Consider the following 18,628-nt stretch of genomic DNA (forward strand, 5'->3'; position numbering starts at 1 on the left):
ATTTTAGGCTTTTGTAATGTTGAAAACAACAGCAAGGACAACTTAAGACTTTGGAGCTCTTTACTGAATGAACTTCCAAGCTAGACTGAAAGCACATCCTGAAGCTGTTTGTGTGTCTGTTGGAAGTGTGTTAGGTCCCTCGTTCTCATTCTTTGGATTTTCTGTTGCAGATTGATTTTTTTTTTTTTTTAAGGGACAGGAGTGGGTTTTCCAGAACTCCAAATCCAGAGCAGTGGCACAAAGCTAGACATGTCATCCCTAGCTTCCTCCACTTATATTACATACATACTCCCATGGGTTTATTTATTAAACTTTTACTTGTAGTCTATATACGGTTTCGCTAAGAAAAAGCAGTTTTAGAAATACTAAGGGTGAATGCTGCCCTGCTTTTACCAGGTCTTGCCCCCAGTCCCCATCCTCCCTAGTCCTCAAAGGAGACTGTTAACAGTTTAATGTATAATGTAACTGTTAGAGGCCAAGCCAGGGCTGGAGGGCTGGCTCAGTGGGTGAGTGTGTATGTTCTCTTGCAGAGGTCCTCTGTTGGTTCCTGGCACCCACATGTGCTACACATACATACATACATACATACATACATACATACAGGCTAAACAGTCATAGGCAAAACAGTCATACATACAAAATGAATCTTTAAAAAAAGACCAAGCCAGAAATTTCATCCTTGGATAATTACCAACACCCCCATCACCAATTTCCCACACTCCTGCAGCCGTGGCTCAACATGCTTAACCACACATGTGCTATTATAACCCCCCCCACCCGCAAAGCAATCTGAAAACATAAATGTAGCATTCCTAACATCATACCTGCCCTGTTTAAAACATCGTGTCAGCTTCTGGTTCTTAAAGTGAAAACCAAAAGATACTGCTGTCCAATCCAGTCCCCACCCACACTCTAGCCGCATCCCAAACCCCTTTGCCCTGAGCACTCTGCTACACGGTGCCGTTCTCCTCCCTGAAACCTTTCCCCATCTCTTCCCCTCCTGTAGTGTGGCACTATCCCTGGGGAGATACGAACAACTGTCTTCTCACTGCAGATAGGAAACTGACAACAGACCAAAGTAAGGGCACCACCAAGGTCTTAGGGTAAACCAGTACTGTGTCCTGTGCCCGTGCAGTGCTTCATTAGACCATACGCAAAACTTTCTGCCCACCATGGCCTCAATGTTGGGCACACAGTAGGTTCTTAGGGTTTCTGTTGCTGTGGAGAGATGCTATGAACACAGCAATTTTTTTTGTTTGTTTTTAAAGACAAGGTTTCTCTGTGTAGCCCTGGCTGCCCTGGAACACTCTATAGACCAGGCTAGCCTTGAACTCAGAGATTTGCCTGCCTATGCCTCTAAAGTGTGGGGATTAACTGGCTTTCTGAGTGTGGGGGGGATCATGACAACTCATAAAGGCAAATGTTTAATTGGGGTGGTTTACAGTTTCAGAGGTTTAGTCCATTATCATCCTGGTGGAACATGGTGCCATGCAGGCAGACATGGTGCTGGCTACGTCTTGATCTGCAGGCTGGAGAAGGATTCTATGTCCACACTGGGGGTAGCTTGAGCATAGGAGATCTCAGAGCCCACCCCTACAGTGACACATTTCTTCTAACAAGATCACAGCTACTCCAACAACACCATATCTCCTAATAGTGCCACTCCCTATGAGCTTACAGGGGCCAATTGCATTCAAACTACCACAGTAGGTCTTAACATTGAATGAAGATATAAAGTAATATTCTGGTCAGTAGGAAAGTATGCCATGAATGTCACTAAAGCTAAAGTATTTTAGGCAGTGAGAAAATTTTTTAGATTATTTGTGTTTTGAAGGAGTCACTTCTCTTCCTTCTACCATCTGGGTCCTGGGGATCTAACTCAGGTCATCAGGCCTGGCAGCATGTTCCTTTACTCACTGAGCCTTCCTGCTGACCCAGGACAGCAATATTAAAGGTAGGGAGTCACAGAAAAGCAGACTTGTACCCTGCTAAAGTGCCAATTGTAATTCTGCTGTGAGCGATTCAGTGTTTGTTAGATGAATTAACAAATGAACTCCATTTTGTGGGTCAACTCTGCTCACAAGGATTTCTCTTGTTCATCCTTCAGGTTTGTGGCATAATGACTTAAACCGTGTTCTGTGGGGACCTATAAGGGTTTTCCTGTGGCAGCCCTTGTGGGCTGATACTACCTGTCTGCAGATGTTGCAGATAAAGTTATGTCTCCATGTCCACAAAGGAGGCATCTGGAATCATGTTGGTCTGCAGTCAAAGGGATATTGATGTTGCAAGGCCCAGTTATTTGCAGAGCTCAAGCACTGGGGAGCTCTGTAACAATGTCGGCCCCACCTTACTATCCAGTATGTGTTGCTACAGAGCTTCAAAGAGACCCAGAAGAGTTTGCAGAATGCAGAGGAGAAAGGTATCCATTAAGCCTGGTAAGCAGAGGGAGGAATGTTTTCCCACTTGAGTATAAATATGGCAAGCTTTTAGAACACACCCAATAATTAGCAGGGTGCAAGTCCGGTAGCTAAAATTCAGATATCTAGCTTTAATGAACTCCAGAGAACAGTACACTTGAACCCCTAATTACCAAGTCCCCAACTCCCATGACAAACTCTGAGGGGGAGGGAGCCTGTGAAATCCAAGCCTCCTAGTTCACAGGGATGAGTCCAGTTGCACTCTGCTGCTAGCTGTACTCCAGAAAATGTCTGTCTTACATCCCTGCCTTTACTCCTCAAGGGAAGGCCTTCATTGAACACTGGTGTGATTTTTCTCCCATTGTGTTGAAGACTGATAGATACAACACCAAGCCAAAGATGTTCCTCCAACTGTTAAAAACTGCTAGTGTATTGTACTTGGGGTTTCTTCCCTAATACTCTTAACTGCAGTTTTAACAGAACTGACAGTTTGTTCCTTCTCTGATACATACTAGGTTAACAGTTTACATTGCTAGATTATTTCCTTCCTCTTTGCTTTGGTCGATGAGAAGCTCAACACTGAGTTTGTCTCTAGTTTAGATGAGTTACTTCTTAGCCTAGTATTTCAATATATGTCATTTTCATCACAGTTTACATATTTTATGTGTTTTTCATATAATGTATAAAGGCATATCATATGTATGTAGTCAACAAAATGTTGACAATCTCATACATCCATGTTGTTATCAGAACATTTTCATTATTCCAGAAAATTCCCTTGTTCCCATTTCTACTCAGGCCTCCCTCCTCTGCTGTGGCTACTTTGTGGTTTCCATAGCTGTAGAGCATGTCAGGCTGTTCCTGAGTTTCATTAGTCTGTAGTCATACAGCAGTCTGTGTGATCTTTTTCCTGACCCTCTTTAAACCTAATGCTTTTGACAGTAATGTGGAGTCGTGCCTTCTCGGGTGCCAAGCATTCTGTCTTTTCTATGTACCACTATTTATTTTTCATCAGTTTTCATTTGGGGATAGTTTGTTTTTAAAAATCTGTAATGACTCAGGCATAATGGCATGTACCTTTAATCCCAGCATACAGGAGACAGAGACAAGTGGATCTCTGTGAGTTTGAGGCCAGCTTGGTCTACATGCTGAGTTCCAGGCCATCCAGAGGTACATAGTGAGACTCATTCTCAAAACTACCTACAAAGCCCAAAACTGAATAAAACTTAAAATTCTGTAACAATTTCACTGTGAAACCATATTTATCATAAAGCTTATTAATTTGGAGGGGCTGATATGGTATGAATAATACAGGAGATTATAGCAGTCTCAGAGTAGTATTAGGTTCACAGTCATAAACACTAATATCAATGAATGTATAAATATGTTCCCCATTACCTTGGAGTTAAGGGCTGATCATATATGCAATGCGTGCCTTCAAGTTGCTGCAGTTGGGATTTCTTCTCATAGAGTATAGGTTATGAACTTTTCTAATCCCATCGTGCTTATCTAGTAGGCGTTATCAGGCTTAGCATTATTTAGAGCCAAGTTTATTTCAATCGCACTCCCTACCCTAGCTTTCCTAGGGTTTCCTCGTATTAACTCCTTGATCTTGCTAAAATTATGGACCATTCTTGACTGTTTTTCATAGGCCTTACATCTGCCCCATGAGCAAGTCCAGTGAACTCTACCTTCAGACTACAGATGACCAAGACTTGCTCTTCTGCTAGAACACCAGTGCCATCATCGATTGTCACTTGCTGAGATTAGTGCAGGATTCCACTAGTGATCCTTTCTAAACTATGCCTGGTCACACCTTTGACCAGATCCCAGCACTTTTGTTGAGATAAACAACAAAGTCCTCAGGGTGTTTGAAATAGGACAGTATTCAATCTGGAGTCTTTCCTGCACCATTTTCTCCATCACATGGCTGCCTCGCTTTCTCTTGACCATACCAAGACCATCTGTAGCATGAATTCTAATTGTCCTTAATCATAAAAACCCAGAGACAGATAATTGGGGTCAAAGCTGAAGATCAGAGAAACAAAGCAGCCAGCCACTAGAGAGTTCCCACCTCTACCAGTGCTCAGACTGCATCTGTCTCCACCAAACTCAGACTGCCCTGAGCCCCTGTCCCCTCCCTCCTTGTGTTCCTCTCTAGTGCTGGGATGAAAGGTGTGGGATCCCAAGTACTGAGATCACCTTTGTGTGGGCTCTGTTTCTCTTTAGACTGCATCAATTTCATGTAGCTCAGGGTGACCTTGAGCTACCAGAGATTGATTTGCCTGTCTCCTGAGTCAAGTTGAGATTAAAAGTGTGTGCCACCACTGCCTGACCCCTATGGCTCACTACTGTGGCTGTTGGGATTAAAGGTGGCGCCATCACTGCCTGACCTCTATGTCTGACTAGTGTGGCTAGCTTTGCCCTCTGATCTTCAAGTAAGCTTTATTTGTTAGATCATAAACAAACACCACACCAAACCAGGTATTTTAACATCTTGCTGCACTGTGAGCCTGACGAGGCTCGTGCCCAGGTGTTCTTGGGTCTGTGACTGTGGTGGTTGGTATCTCAGTGTCTGTCCTCTGCTGGCCCCTCTGAGGCCTTCCTAGTCATGACCATGCTGCTTCCTTTCCCTGTGACACTGGTTACCACCAGTGGTTTGAAAGGAAATAGCCCCCAAAGGGATTGGTACGGTTAGGGGGCGTGGCCTTGTTGGAGGAAGTGTGTCAGTGTGGGGGTGGGCTTTGAGATCTCTTTTTTTCAAGTTCACTCACTACGATAGTCAGTCGACTTCCTGTTGCCTGCAGAATTCAGGACTCTCAGCTCCAGCACCAGGCCTGCCTACCCTCAGTCATGCTCTCCATCAGGATGATAATGGACGGAACCTCTGAAACGAAGACACCACCTCAATAAAATGTTTTCTTTGTATGCGTTGCCATGGTCATGGTGTCTCTTCATAGCAATAGTAAGCCCTAACCAAGATACCACCTGAAATATTATACACACGTTGTTTTATTTGCTTATTGCCTGTCTGAGTAAAATGCAAATTTCCCTAAGACTTGAAACTTTATTCTTGTCCTCATCTCTGAGACTAACACCTGGCACAGAGCAAGTATGCAATATTTACCTAGTGAGTTTTGCTCAATTTCCTACCATGCCCTATGTAGTCTCCTTTTAAGAAATTGACTGTCATGGGGTGGTGGGGGCAGTATATCTCAGTTGGTAAAGTGCTTACTTAGCATCCAGGAAACCCTGGGTTCGATCCCTAGCACCTCATAAACCGAGTATAGTGTCACACCATAATCTCAGCACTCCGGAGGTGGGGGTAGAAGGATCGGGAGTTTAAGGTCATCCTTGAGACTCCAGTGTTGGGGGTGGGGACTGGAGAGACTGGCTTCATTGTGTAGACTTCAGAGGCTGCTGCAAATTAAACTTTTTTTTTCCTTTTTTCTTTCCTTTTAGTCTCAGAATTTACTTAAGGGTTGGAGCAGCCGCATACACCTCAGACTTGGCACTAGTTATGTTGCCGTCTCAAGCAAGACCAACATTCTGCCTTTAGTGGGCACAGAAAAAAAAAATCCACTACTAATTTTAGTGTTTGAAGCTCAAATTCCTTCTAATGTGGGATTTCTTGAATGTGGCAGTTAGAATCACCTTGGAGAGGAAAACGTGGCCAAGAATGCACTGATGTTCAGGCTGATTCACAAGCAAAAGTCCTCACAGAGATGGAGTTCTGAGAGACATCATGCTTGCTCAAAAGCCTACATATTTAGCAGGCTAAATGGGTGAAGGCATGCAGACTGTATGAGACCCTTTTCTCACTTATTCACGGCAAGAAATTTTATTGTGTCCAGTGTACCTGATACGGTTTTGTGTTTGCCTGCATGTATGTCTATGTATCACATGAATGTCTGGTGCCTGTGGAATCCAGAAGAAAGGGTTGGATCCCCAGGAGCTGGAGTTTTTGCTGGTTGTGAGCTACCCCATGGGTACTGAGAACTGAACCTGCATCGTCTGTAAGAGCTAGAAACCACTGAGCATCATTCCAGTCCAGATACTAACCTTTTTAAAGGCCAACACTTTCTGTAGGAAAATATTTTCTACTCGGTGACCCAGAAAATCCTGGCTTTTGGTGGTTAATGAGTAACATGTAGTGAGCACCCATGCATGCAGATCATACGCACTAAGCTCTGCCCTGAAGGAGTTTATGAATTCTCTCTTCCCATGGTCCTGAAACACAAATAATAAGCTTGGCTGTCTGTGGGTAATAAAAGATGAGTGCTATTGAGATGGTAAGAGCCCATCTCTTTCTGTAAGATGAAACAGCATTTATGATGTTATATGTTGGTGGTATATTTGGTGCTGGCAGACTGACATACTACCATATTTGATACTATGTCTACTCAGTTTGGAATCAGCCTATAGCTGGGAAGGCTGTCAGTCCTGTATATGTGGCTCATCCTGCCCCAATTCTTGGATCTAAGGATGGTTATGATGGCTTTTGTGAGCACAATGGTGTTCCACACACTAAATTCTGCTTAACAGTAACAAAGCAGAGCAAAAGAGTAATTGTCTAAGTTCTTTTTAGGTGGTGAAAGATATACCCAGACAAAACTGAATCTCCAGAGTCAGAAGTTTACCTGAAAGGGCTGAGATTGGAGCTTCATTGGTAGAGAGTTTGTGTCAACTGGGTGTAGTAGTGCACACCTGTTATTCCAACAGGAGGCAGGATCATCCTTCACTATATCCTTAGACACAGGAGATGCCATCTTTACACACACCCCACACTACACACACACACACACACACACACACACACCACAAACACACACACACACCACATACATACATCCCCCATACCACACACACACACCATACACATAAACACACACACAACACACATACACACACCCTACACACCACACACACACACACACACACACACACACACCACACACAGTCTTTTAAGACCTTTGCTAAACTAAGTAATCCCAGTAGAGATCAATTCTAGGCACAAGGACTTTGGCCAAGGATGGGCGTGCCAGCTCTGGCTGATCACAAAGCCTCACGGGCAAAGCACTGCCAACAAGGAGAATTTAAACCAGAACGGAAAATCACAGATGGAGGTCAGATGAAAAACAGCAACCAAGTTCACGGAAAGATACCCGACAATAATCTCAAGCTTCCCCAGCTCCACGCTGGTGATTTTATCAGCACAGTCCACTTGAAACAGTAGTTGAAGCTGTTAAGACCCAATGGTTTGTTGTCTCTCAAAGCATCAGTATTAAAAAACGCAGCGTTGTTTCTCCAGGGACTCCTTTACAGAAGTCTTCAGTTCCTGGAAAGACCGTGACAGGTTGCTAATCTTTTGGCAACGATTCACTCAGCCATGCTAGACACACAAGGGAAGGGTTTGATTGTACAGTGTGCTGTCATCTGAGTTCATGACAAGGCAGAGGACACAGCAGGGACAGTCCAGAAACAGAAGAGACTCTACCCTCTGACCACTTCTTTTCTTGTTTTTAAAAGACAAAGATTTTTGTTTCTTTTTATTGGGAAAACTTCAAGCACAGACATGAAAGAAGAAACAATAGTATAATTCTTAACAAACCTACCACTTAGCTTTAGGAATTAATTCATTTTATATCGACTTCCTTATGTTTATATCTGCTTCAGTATTTTAAAACATCATCTCACCTGCAAATACTGACATACATAAACTTTCTTTTTAAACAAAATCACAATGAAATTTTTCCTATCTTCAAAAATTAAGCAACAAAAAGTAGATAAGTCACACTTCAGTCTTTATTCAATATTCTTTATTAGGTTTAAAAATTGACCTTACATAGTTGGTTTGTGCTAACTGGGATTCAAACCTGGTCCTCACATTTACCCACTTCTGGCTGCTATATACTTCATCTGAGTTCTCCCAGACATTTATTTGTTTATGGGATGGAGCCATCTCATGTCACCCAGGTGGTCCTCCTGCCTCAGGCTCCCTGATAGCAGCACACACCACACTCACTCAGAAAAGCAGTTTGCTTTCCTGCTGTGTAGGAGGCTTCTTGGGCATGTGGTTTTTGTTTTGTGTTGTTTTCTCTTTGCATTGTTCGTCTTCACAATAACTGTGTTGGAAAGGCACACGGGGTTGTTGGAAGGGTCTGACTGCAAGTGCAAAATCCTAAAACTGACTTATTCGCCGAAAGTTGTGGTGCCAGCGTCAAATAAGTCCGTTCTCTGTATTTAGTCAAAAAAATCTTGATGGGCATAAACAAACTCAGCTGCTCAATGTTCTTGAGAGATTTTAGTTGACATTTAACCAGGCGAATTCATTTAGGCATGTAAAAAGAAATGAGAATGTTCTCCATTTTTGTAGATTAAGAAGAAAAGTTTGGCATACGGTCCTTGTCCTGTTTCTTACTCTTGATCATGTCTTGTGCTGCCTCTTAGTGTTTTTTTAATTTACAGTAAATAAAAGGAAACAAAATAAATCTGTGCTAAAGGACATTGGCTCCTGGAATATCTGAATATCTTGAGTCATACCAGTTCTTACACAAATGAGCTAATTAAAAGACACTAGTATTGGAAGCTGTCCTAAAGATCACCCCTTGGAAGAGCCTCCATAATGAAGAGCCCCAGTGGCTTAAATGTTTGTTAGCCTGCTAACAATCACTGATTCCAAGTCATGACTTAACTCAGCACCACTGTCCTTCATTTTTATGTACTGCCATTGTGTGGCTTCACCTGTATTAAGCATTTTTCCCTGAAGAAACAGAAGGAAACGCTTACATCATTTTTTCATTATGCTTAGGGCGGATACTGAATTTAGTGGAGGCAGAACCCCACTGTACTGCCAGGACCTGTGTGAAACACAGTTCTACTAGGACTGATTTCCTAGTAGAAACTAAAGGCCAAGACCAAAGGCAGATGTTTGAAAATACATTTTAATTTTAAATTTTGTTTTTATTATTTTACAGTGAGTGAGAGAGAGAGAGAGAGAGAGAGAGAGAGAGAGAGAGAGAGAGAGAGAGAGGGAACGTGTGCAAGGAGACCTGTAAGAGGCCTATGGCAGACAGAGGCATAGGATTCCCTAGACTGGAGTCATTGGTTGTGAGCTTTGACAAGAGTTCCAGGGACTGAGCTCCCATCTTCTGCATGAGCATACATGCTATTAACTGGAGCCGTCTCCCAGCCAGGAAGCACATTTTAAGTAGGGCTATTGTTACACCTTCATGAGTTGGTTTATTTTGAGAGTCCCATTTAGACCCAGGTGGCCCTCAAGCGCACCGTATTTATGAGGATGGCCTTGCACCTCCTTGGCACTGGAGTAACAGGCGAGAACCACCATACCAAGTGTATGTGGTACAGAGATTGAACTCAGAACTTCAGGTTTGCTAGGCAAGCACTCTTCCTCAGCCACGTCTTCAGCCCATGGTTTTTGTTTTTAAACATAGTCATCTATATGAATAAGTTTAAACAAATATACATTTTAAGAAACAATCTTGTTTGTAACACTACTGAATATATTATTTTTTGTTTTCATAAAAATACTTGAATCTAAAAAAAAATGCAAATACAAAATACTTAGGAAAACCTGAAACCCTCACCATGTTCTACTTCAAACTGTACATGTGAAGGTTAGGGATCAATGGCAGGAAACAGCTAATTGTTCTTCAGCAACAGCTCTGGGACAATGGTTTGAAGCCGTGTGATGATGGGCGCACTCTTTAGTTTCCTACCAGCTCATAAACATTGCCTGTCTGTTTCCTTCATGGATAAATTTAACCTTACACTCAGTCTTCGTGTCTCCAGTGCTGTCCTGTTTGCAGAGCAATAATCAGACCACAAGTTTTTGACACCTTGTGACTTACAGGATATCTTTTGGCGGACAGACATGTGTATTAGTGACCCATTTCCCAGTGTTATTTCTGGACTGTGTACAGGAACTGACAGACAGTGCCATGGGATACACGGCTATTTATTCTGGCTTCTGAGCAATTGAAATGCAAGGAGCTACTTATTTTCATGGTGTTTGACAGAAGGAAACAGATTTACAAGACAAAGTTGAAAACAAGCAGCCATTGTGAGTTGAGAATAAATTGACATACATGTAATATCTTTGCCATTTGCATGTCTAATATTGAAGATAAATATCAGCTACCACCCAGCAAGCGTGTCACTGTGAGCTGAGAGTAAACAGACATCACAGTAGTGGATTTGCTGTTTATGTATCTAACAGTAAAGATAAAGATCGGGTGCTGGAGATGGCTCAGCAGTTAAGAGCACTGGCTTCTCTTCCAGAGAACCCAGGTTCGAATCCCAGTACCTATCTGGCAGCTCACAACTGTCCTTAACTACAGTCCCAAGGGACCCAGCACCCTCTTCTGACCCTTGCATGCATGTAGCACACAGACATACATGCAAGTAAAACATCTAAACCCATAAAAATAAATTTTTTTAGAAATCAGATACCACCCACAACTTAAAAACAGAAAATAGCATTATATAATCTGAATTATGCGTGCACGCACACACACACAGAGTTCTCTTATCAATTTCTCACTTGTAAACCTAGCATAGTGATGTCAAGTTTTATCTGTTTATACATCTTATCATATGGACTATGTATGTAATGCATACATGTATTGAGTGGTTTGAGGGAAAAGAAACTCAAACATAACCATCAACCAATTTCAACTACTATAAACTCATAACCAGTTTTATCTATGTCCCCATCCCCAAACTATTTATTAAGATATTTTATCCTTGTGTTTATCTATAACTAAGATTTTTTAAAATAAGACAACACTACATTACACCGAAAACCTAGTCGAGGGCTGGAGAGATGGCTTCGTGGTTAAGAGAACTGGCTGTTCTTCCAGAGGGTCAAAGTTCAGATGGCAGCACCCCAACTCCATAGGATCCAACACCTTCATCTGGCCTAAGTGAGCAACCCCCCACACACACATATGCATACATACACCAGTAACAAAGCAAATTTTAAAATAAAAGCTAAAAACCAGACAATAATAATTTAATATTGCTGAATATACAATTACTCTCAATATTTTTCCTGAAATATACAACTGGCTTTGGTTCCTTTATCAAGTTTGTAAGTTTGTATATTAGGAACAGTGTCCATATGATGAGATTCATACACTAAAATTTGCTGATAATGTTTAAATTTTAAAAATTGAAAAATACATAAAACTTAAAACTGACCTTTCTCAGCATTTAAGTGTACATTTTGGTGCTATTGGGTATGCTCATTGTGTGACCAATCTCTAGAAACCTTTTCTCTTGCAAAACTTAAAGTCTGCCTCAATTTAATAATGTCTTTCTATTCTCTGCTTCCCCCAGACACTGGTAACTACTTCCTTTTCTTTTCAAATTAGGTTTATGTTTTGTGTGTAGGCATACAGGTACATGTGCCACAACATGCACCCAGTTGTCAGAGAACCACTTGTAGGAGTCTGGGTTTATGTTTTATGTGTAGGCATGTAGGTACACATGCCACAGCATACAAACAGAGGTTAGAGGACCACTTGTGGGAGTTAGTGGGAGTTAGTTCTCTCCTTCTACCCTGTAGGTCTAAGGGATGGATCACATGTCATCAGGCTTGGTAGCAAGTGTCTTAACCTGGTAAGCTATTTCACACACTCATCACTCTAGCTAATTTGACTATTCTCAGCTTCTCATATGAGGGCAATCATACATTATATTTCTTTTTATTCCTGGCTTATTGCAGTTAACAATGTTATCAAGGTGTATTCATGTGAATAACATTCAATTGTATGACTATAACACATGTCAATTTATTAATGTATCAATAGATATTTGAGATTATAAATATCTTTATGATATTTACTCTTATAGTCTAAGAATCTTTTATGATTTCAGATTTATTTAGGCCAGCAAGTCAGAACTACCTGGAAGGTTTTTTAAAACACAGGCTATTGGCCAGGTGGTGGTGGCACATGGCTTTAGTCCCAGCATTTGGGAGGTAGAGATGGGCAATCTCTGTGAGTTTGAGGACAGCCTGGTTTACAGGTTTACAGAGTAAGTTCTAGGACAGCCAGAGCTACACAGAGAAACTCTTTCTTGAAAAACCAACCAACCAACCAACCAAACAAGCAAAAAAAAAAAAAAAAAAAAAAAAAAACCCAGCAAACAAACAAAAACACAGACTCAGTTGGCGTCTTAGTTGGATTTCTATTGCTGTGAGGAAGACAGTGACCAAAAGCAACCTGCAGTTGAGAGGGCTTACTTATCTCATGTCACATTTATTGAAGGAAACCAGGGCAGGGACTCAAGGGAAGAGCCTGGAGGCAACAGCTGATGCAGAGGTCATAGAAGGATGTAGCCTAGTGGCTTGCTCCCCGTGAGTTACTCAGCCTGCTTTCTCACCATCCCCTCCCCCCCACACACATTAATTATTAAACAAGAAAATGTTCTACAGATTTGCCTACGGATCAATCTGATGGAGGCATTTTCTCAGTTGTCATTCTCTGTTCAATTACCCTGGCTGTGTTGACCAAAAAAAAAAAAAAAAAAGTATGCCTAAAGTTTCTGATTTAGCCTCTCCCTCAGTATGTGTGTGTATGTGTTCATATGTATAATACAAAACAAAATATTTTAAATTTATTCTTCTAGAGTTTCTTTTTAAATGTTTTATTTATGTGCATGGGTATTTTGCCTGCATGTATGCCCATGAACCATTTGTGTACCTGATTAAAGGGAACTAGAGTTATAGACCGTTGTGAGCCACCATGTGTGCTCTGAGAATCAAACCCAGCACCTCTGAACAAGCAGCCAGGGCTTTTAACCACTGAGGCATCTTTCCAGATCTCTTTGAGTATTTCACACACATATATAATGTATTTTGAGTTATCTACCCCAACTTTCCATATGTACCCCTCCATAGCATGTCCCCTCTCCAACTTAATGTCCTCTTATTTTTAAATTATTACAAAAATTTCACAATAACCCACTGGTTCAAGATGGCACTGAGCATATGCTCACAGGAATGAAGCTATCAAGTGGGGCATAAGCAACCTACCAATGGCTACTTCCCCATAGAAAAATGACTCTTCCCTGGCAGCCATCAACTGCTAATAGCTCTTCTACTAGGAAAGGAGCCTTTGATGCCCTCCCTAGTCAACAGATTCACAGCATGTTTTTTGTTTTGGGCTTTTTGTTTTGTTTTTCAGAGGTAGTATCTCATTATGTAACCTTAGAAACCTGGAACTCCTTGTGTAGACCAGGCTGGCCTTGATCTCACAGATTTCCACCAGCTGCTGCCTCTGGCTTGTACATCATCACATATCTTCTGTGGGGACTTGGAACTTGGATTTCTAACAGTTCCTAGAGTATCCTGCCTTTTTTGATCTGAGACTATATTTTAAGAATGATTTTGAGGGAGTTGAGGGGCATACCTTTAATTGAAGCACTTGGGGGGCAGAGGCAGGGTAGATCTAGAGTAGTGGTTCTCAATGTGTGGGTTACAACCCCTTTTGGGGTCAAATGACCCTTTCACAGGGGTCACCTAAGACCATCAGAAAATACAGACATTTACATTACAATTCAAAATTGCAGTTATGAAGTAGCAATGAAATAATTTTATGGTCAGGGGTCATCACAGGAACTGTATTAAATGGTTGCAGCATTAGGACGGTTGAGAACCACTGCTCTAGAGGCTAGTCAGAGCTATACAGTGAGATATGTCTAAAAAAAATAATAATCAAAAAGGAAGATTGCCATATGAGCTGGTGAGATGCCTCAGCCATTAGGAATTGTAAGGGCCAAGAGACCAACTCTCAGCTTACGCAGGGTTCCTCAGAGAAATGCTTCCCAGGAATGGGGACTGAAAGATTTCTATAATAACTTCACACAGTATCTGAGGGTCATTTTCTTTATGTCTTCTTTAGTTCAAATTCTCTTGTCCTAATTGTCTATAATTTTTAGCTCTAATTTTCTGTCCTAACTCTATTATTCCTATTTCTTCTGCATTCTACATTCTTCCAATCTTATTTCTTCTCACTCTTACATCTTCTCTCTATATTCTTACTCTGCTTGCGGTTACAAAATCCCAAGCATATATACTTCCATTCATTAGCAACTTGTTAGTAGAAAAAACAAAACTACAAGGAATATTCTGAGACACAGGTATTCTTTGAAGATAGGTGGCAAAATTTATCAGCTAGTTCATATCGAACCACAGCTGCAGCTGGAGGGAGGTTCCCGCTGTCTCTTAAAGGGGGCTGCTATATGTAACAAAGGCAGAAAATGAAACCATTGAGAGATAGATCCAAGGAAAAGGCAAAGAATACATGTATCATTTTATATTTCTTAAGTGTGGTTAATAATATCTGGGCATGGTTAGTCAGTTAGGGGCTATTGAGCTCTTGAAGGACTATGATATAACCTGCAATACTGCTCTAATTGGTCATAAATCTTTGAAGGACTTAGATTTAGCAAGGCCAGACACCTGCAGTTCTGTTCTGTGAAAGTTCCTCCTGTGATCACTCCACAAGGACTTCTGTCAGGGAGTTATTTATAGAAAACAGGCTTCTAAATTTCTCACCATAATGTGGAGAACACGGGGTAGAAAGAAGTTATTTACCTGACCATCCACAAGTATATGTGCCCCAGTAGAAGGAATATTTTCACGACATAAACACACAAGCTATTCTCAGGAAAGAAATGAAGTGAATCATGAGAGAAATTACAGACAGAGACAAACAGAATTACACAGCCAGTGACCGGTGGCTGTGCCAAGTGGGGCACCTCATCAGAGAATCACTCACCTGGTAGGTCAGCCTGTTGAACACCAGTTGTCATTTGCTGTAACTTTCACAGTCTCCAACAAAGAACAATGGCTACTCTTTGAGAGGTCTCGGGTTTTATTCCTAGCTCCTACATGGCAGCCCACAAGCATTTGTAACTCCAGTTTCCAGGGTAGCTGACACCTTTTTCTGGTTTCCAAGGGCACCCAGGCACTCACACGGTACATAGACAAATATTCAGACAAAATATCTATAATACACATAATTTTTTATGACTATCATTTAGACTTGAAGATTTAGGAAAACATGGCAAGTTTTCTCCAAATTAAAAGCAAATATAGCATGTGTAAAATCTCTATTCTAATAAGATTTGTTCTAAGTAACAGGTTTGCGATACTGAAAGCAGTCTATAGTCATGTCACCTTGAAAGCATTGAACTCATCTCTAATATAAAAAGCAAACACAGAATTATAAAGCTGATTTTTTGTAGTGGGATATTCACTTTGTCTCCTTCTGTGGTACTGACCACGCCCATGGGGGTGGAGCCAGGGGCGGAAGTGACCTGTGGAACTAAGTCTGAGGAGGAGCTGGGAGAACGAATACTCTCTTGCTTGCAGCAAGGGGACAGGGGCAGCAGGCTACCTGGACAGTCACCCAGTGTCTCACAGCAAGGTTGGTACACCCAGTTTTGGCTAAGGTCAAGAGTACCTGACAGACCACAACAACAGCAGGGAGGTAGAAAGGCTGTCTTACCCTGACTTGGCAAGGTTCAGCAGTCTTCTATATTTGTCTCCTGCAAGTACATAGGACCACAATTTTTTTTTTTTTCTGTTGTAGATGTCTTTGTTAGGCAGCCATTAAAATCAAGAAGGCATGCCATCACAAATCAGTTTATAAGCTTATGGGAAGGAAAAAAAATAGAGTTCTTTACCTCCTTTGACCTCTAGTTCAAATTTTGCATACTGAATACTTGCCCCCACCCTGCCAGAACCAGTAGATTGATTTAATAGGTAGAAATTTGGATTAAGGGTCATTTAAGTATACATAAATATAAAAGGTGATTTCAATGGTTGGTCACATAAGAAGACACCAGTCCCTGAAGAGGAGCTGTGAGGAGACTGTGAGGGGCCTAGGTCTCACCTTTGCCCTCACAGTTTAAATCCAACCAACCTAACAATGTTAGGTTCCCCCACACACACACCTTTATTTAGACATGTAGTACATTGACAGTCCTGGGCTGTTGGATTGGGTGGGGGGAGCACATGAAGGCATGAGTCACAGCACTTCTGTCCTGGTAATAAAGTTCATCACCACTGTAATTTCATAGTGGCAGAGTAGGCATGACAACCACAAAAGTAGCTTGAGTCAGTCGCTTGAGTCCCAGTAGCTTGAGTTCCAGTTTGTGTTGAGAGTAGGGGACACAAAACCCTCCTTTTTCTGATCTTCCATTGTCTGGCTTGGGCAGCATTTTCAGTGCTAACAAACTCTGCACTTCCCCATTATGCTCAACAATCTCATGAAGATCATTGTTTTCCTCCATGTCCGTTGCAAGCCAGGGCAGTGGTTCTTACTGGGTGAGCTGATGGTCATCAAGGGTTCTTGAGCTCTTCTGGGATTTTCAGGAAATCCATGAAGTAAAAAATATTTCATTTTTGAATTTTTTATTTTTTTGTATAGAGTCTCATGTGGCCCAGGCTGACTTCAAACTTGCTATGTCGCTGAGGATGACATAAACTCCTCACCCTCCTGCCTCAAGTGCTGATCATAGACAGGTGTTATTATACACAACCAAAACTAAGCTTCATTATTTTCCTGCCTCCTTTTTAATCTCTTGAATATACAGTGGAATTTTCCAGAGACATGACTGGTAGAATTGTAACTCACTGAATACAGAAGCAGATATGAGAGAGAATCCAGCCATATTCTACTTAGAAATTTCCTAAAATATAATGCCAGTCTCCTCACTGAATTGTTTTGTTTCAGAAATTAATCATAAAACTAGACTATTTTTGTTAATATGTAATAAAGCATATATCTTTAAATAAAACTAATAAATAACTATTTTTAATTTTCTTATTTTTAATTTCTAAGATTTTAAATTTCAATAGCTGAAACTTACAAAATATATGTAGCCCCCTCAATAATGTTTAAGAACATAAAAGAAATCTGAAACCAAAGTGAGGAATGCCAGACAAGGATTGTTTAAGACTTTCTGGGATATATGCAAATTACTTCAAAGGCATTATCTTGTATTCTCATTTCATTTCTGGATAAAATACCTTGGCAAAAAACAATTTAGGGGAGAAAGTTTAATTTTAACTCACAATTCCAGGTTATAGTTCATTACCACAGGGAAATCATGAGCTGGAGAAAGCTGGTCACATTGCATCCATAGTCAAGAGCAAACAGAATTCCATGCATGAATTTTCATTTGCTTACTTAGCTCAATTTCTCCAGTTCTGTATAGTTCAGGATACCCATCCTAGGGAACAGTGCTGCCTACATTGGGCTGGGTCTTAACTTTTGTTAGGACAGTCTCCCAAAGACATGCCCACAGGCCAACCCAAGGTAGACCTTTTGATTCTAGGTTGTATCAGGTTGACAATCAAAGGTAACTATCATATTCAGCTCTCCACCAATGTCCTGTTTTTACTTCCTCTTGTCGACCAGTTCCCACTATTGGAAACAGCAATGTGTGGTGGGGAGCAGAGAATTATTTAACAAAGAGCTCAAATTTCTTTTTGGCCAGCTATTATGATTATGTGACCCAAAGCAACCATCATTTCCCACTTAAGTATCTCAGATATCACATTTATATATAGTAATAAGTACCTTTTACATTTTTGACAGTGACACATGCTTGCAATTCCAGTGCTTGGGAGGCTGAATCAGAAAGATCAACAGCTCAAGACCATCCCAGAATACACAGTGAGACTCTGACTCAAAAAAATGAAACAAAACAAAATACAGATAAATCTATGAGGATTGAAAAAGAACATAGACATTAAATGTTATAGATGAACTTTCTTATTATGGTGACCTAATTATAAAGATTGAAAAAGTAAAGTGGATACTAGATTCTTTAACTTCATTGAAAAAGAAACACCTTAAAGATTAGTTAATGTTTGGTTTAAAGGTACAGTAGGTAAGATAATTTTGTCTTGATCCCTTGAGTATTAGTAGTGAAGTGTGTTGGCTTCTCATAGCTTGTTATCAAGTCTTGCTTCCCTAAATTGTACACCTACCCCCAACACGCATCCAACGAGGTGACCTTAGGGTAGCGGATCAAAGGAAGCAGTTTTGTCATAGCGGGCACACCCAGGAGTACCATAGGAATGGGGCTGTGGAGGTTTCTATCTAGTCCGTATATATGGTGCTTTGAAACCCACTCTTAACGCCTCCCAACTCCTGCCTAATAACAGATGT

This window comes from Phodopus roborovskii, unplaced genomic scaffold, assembly GCF_943737965.1.
Source record: "Phodopus roborovskii unplaced genomic scaffold, PHOROB, whole genome shotgun sequence".
Lineage (NCBI taxonomy): Eukaryota > Metazoa > Chordata > Mammalia > Rodentia > Cricetidae > Phodopus > Phodopus roborovskii.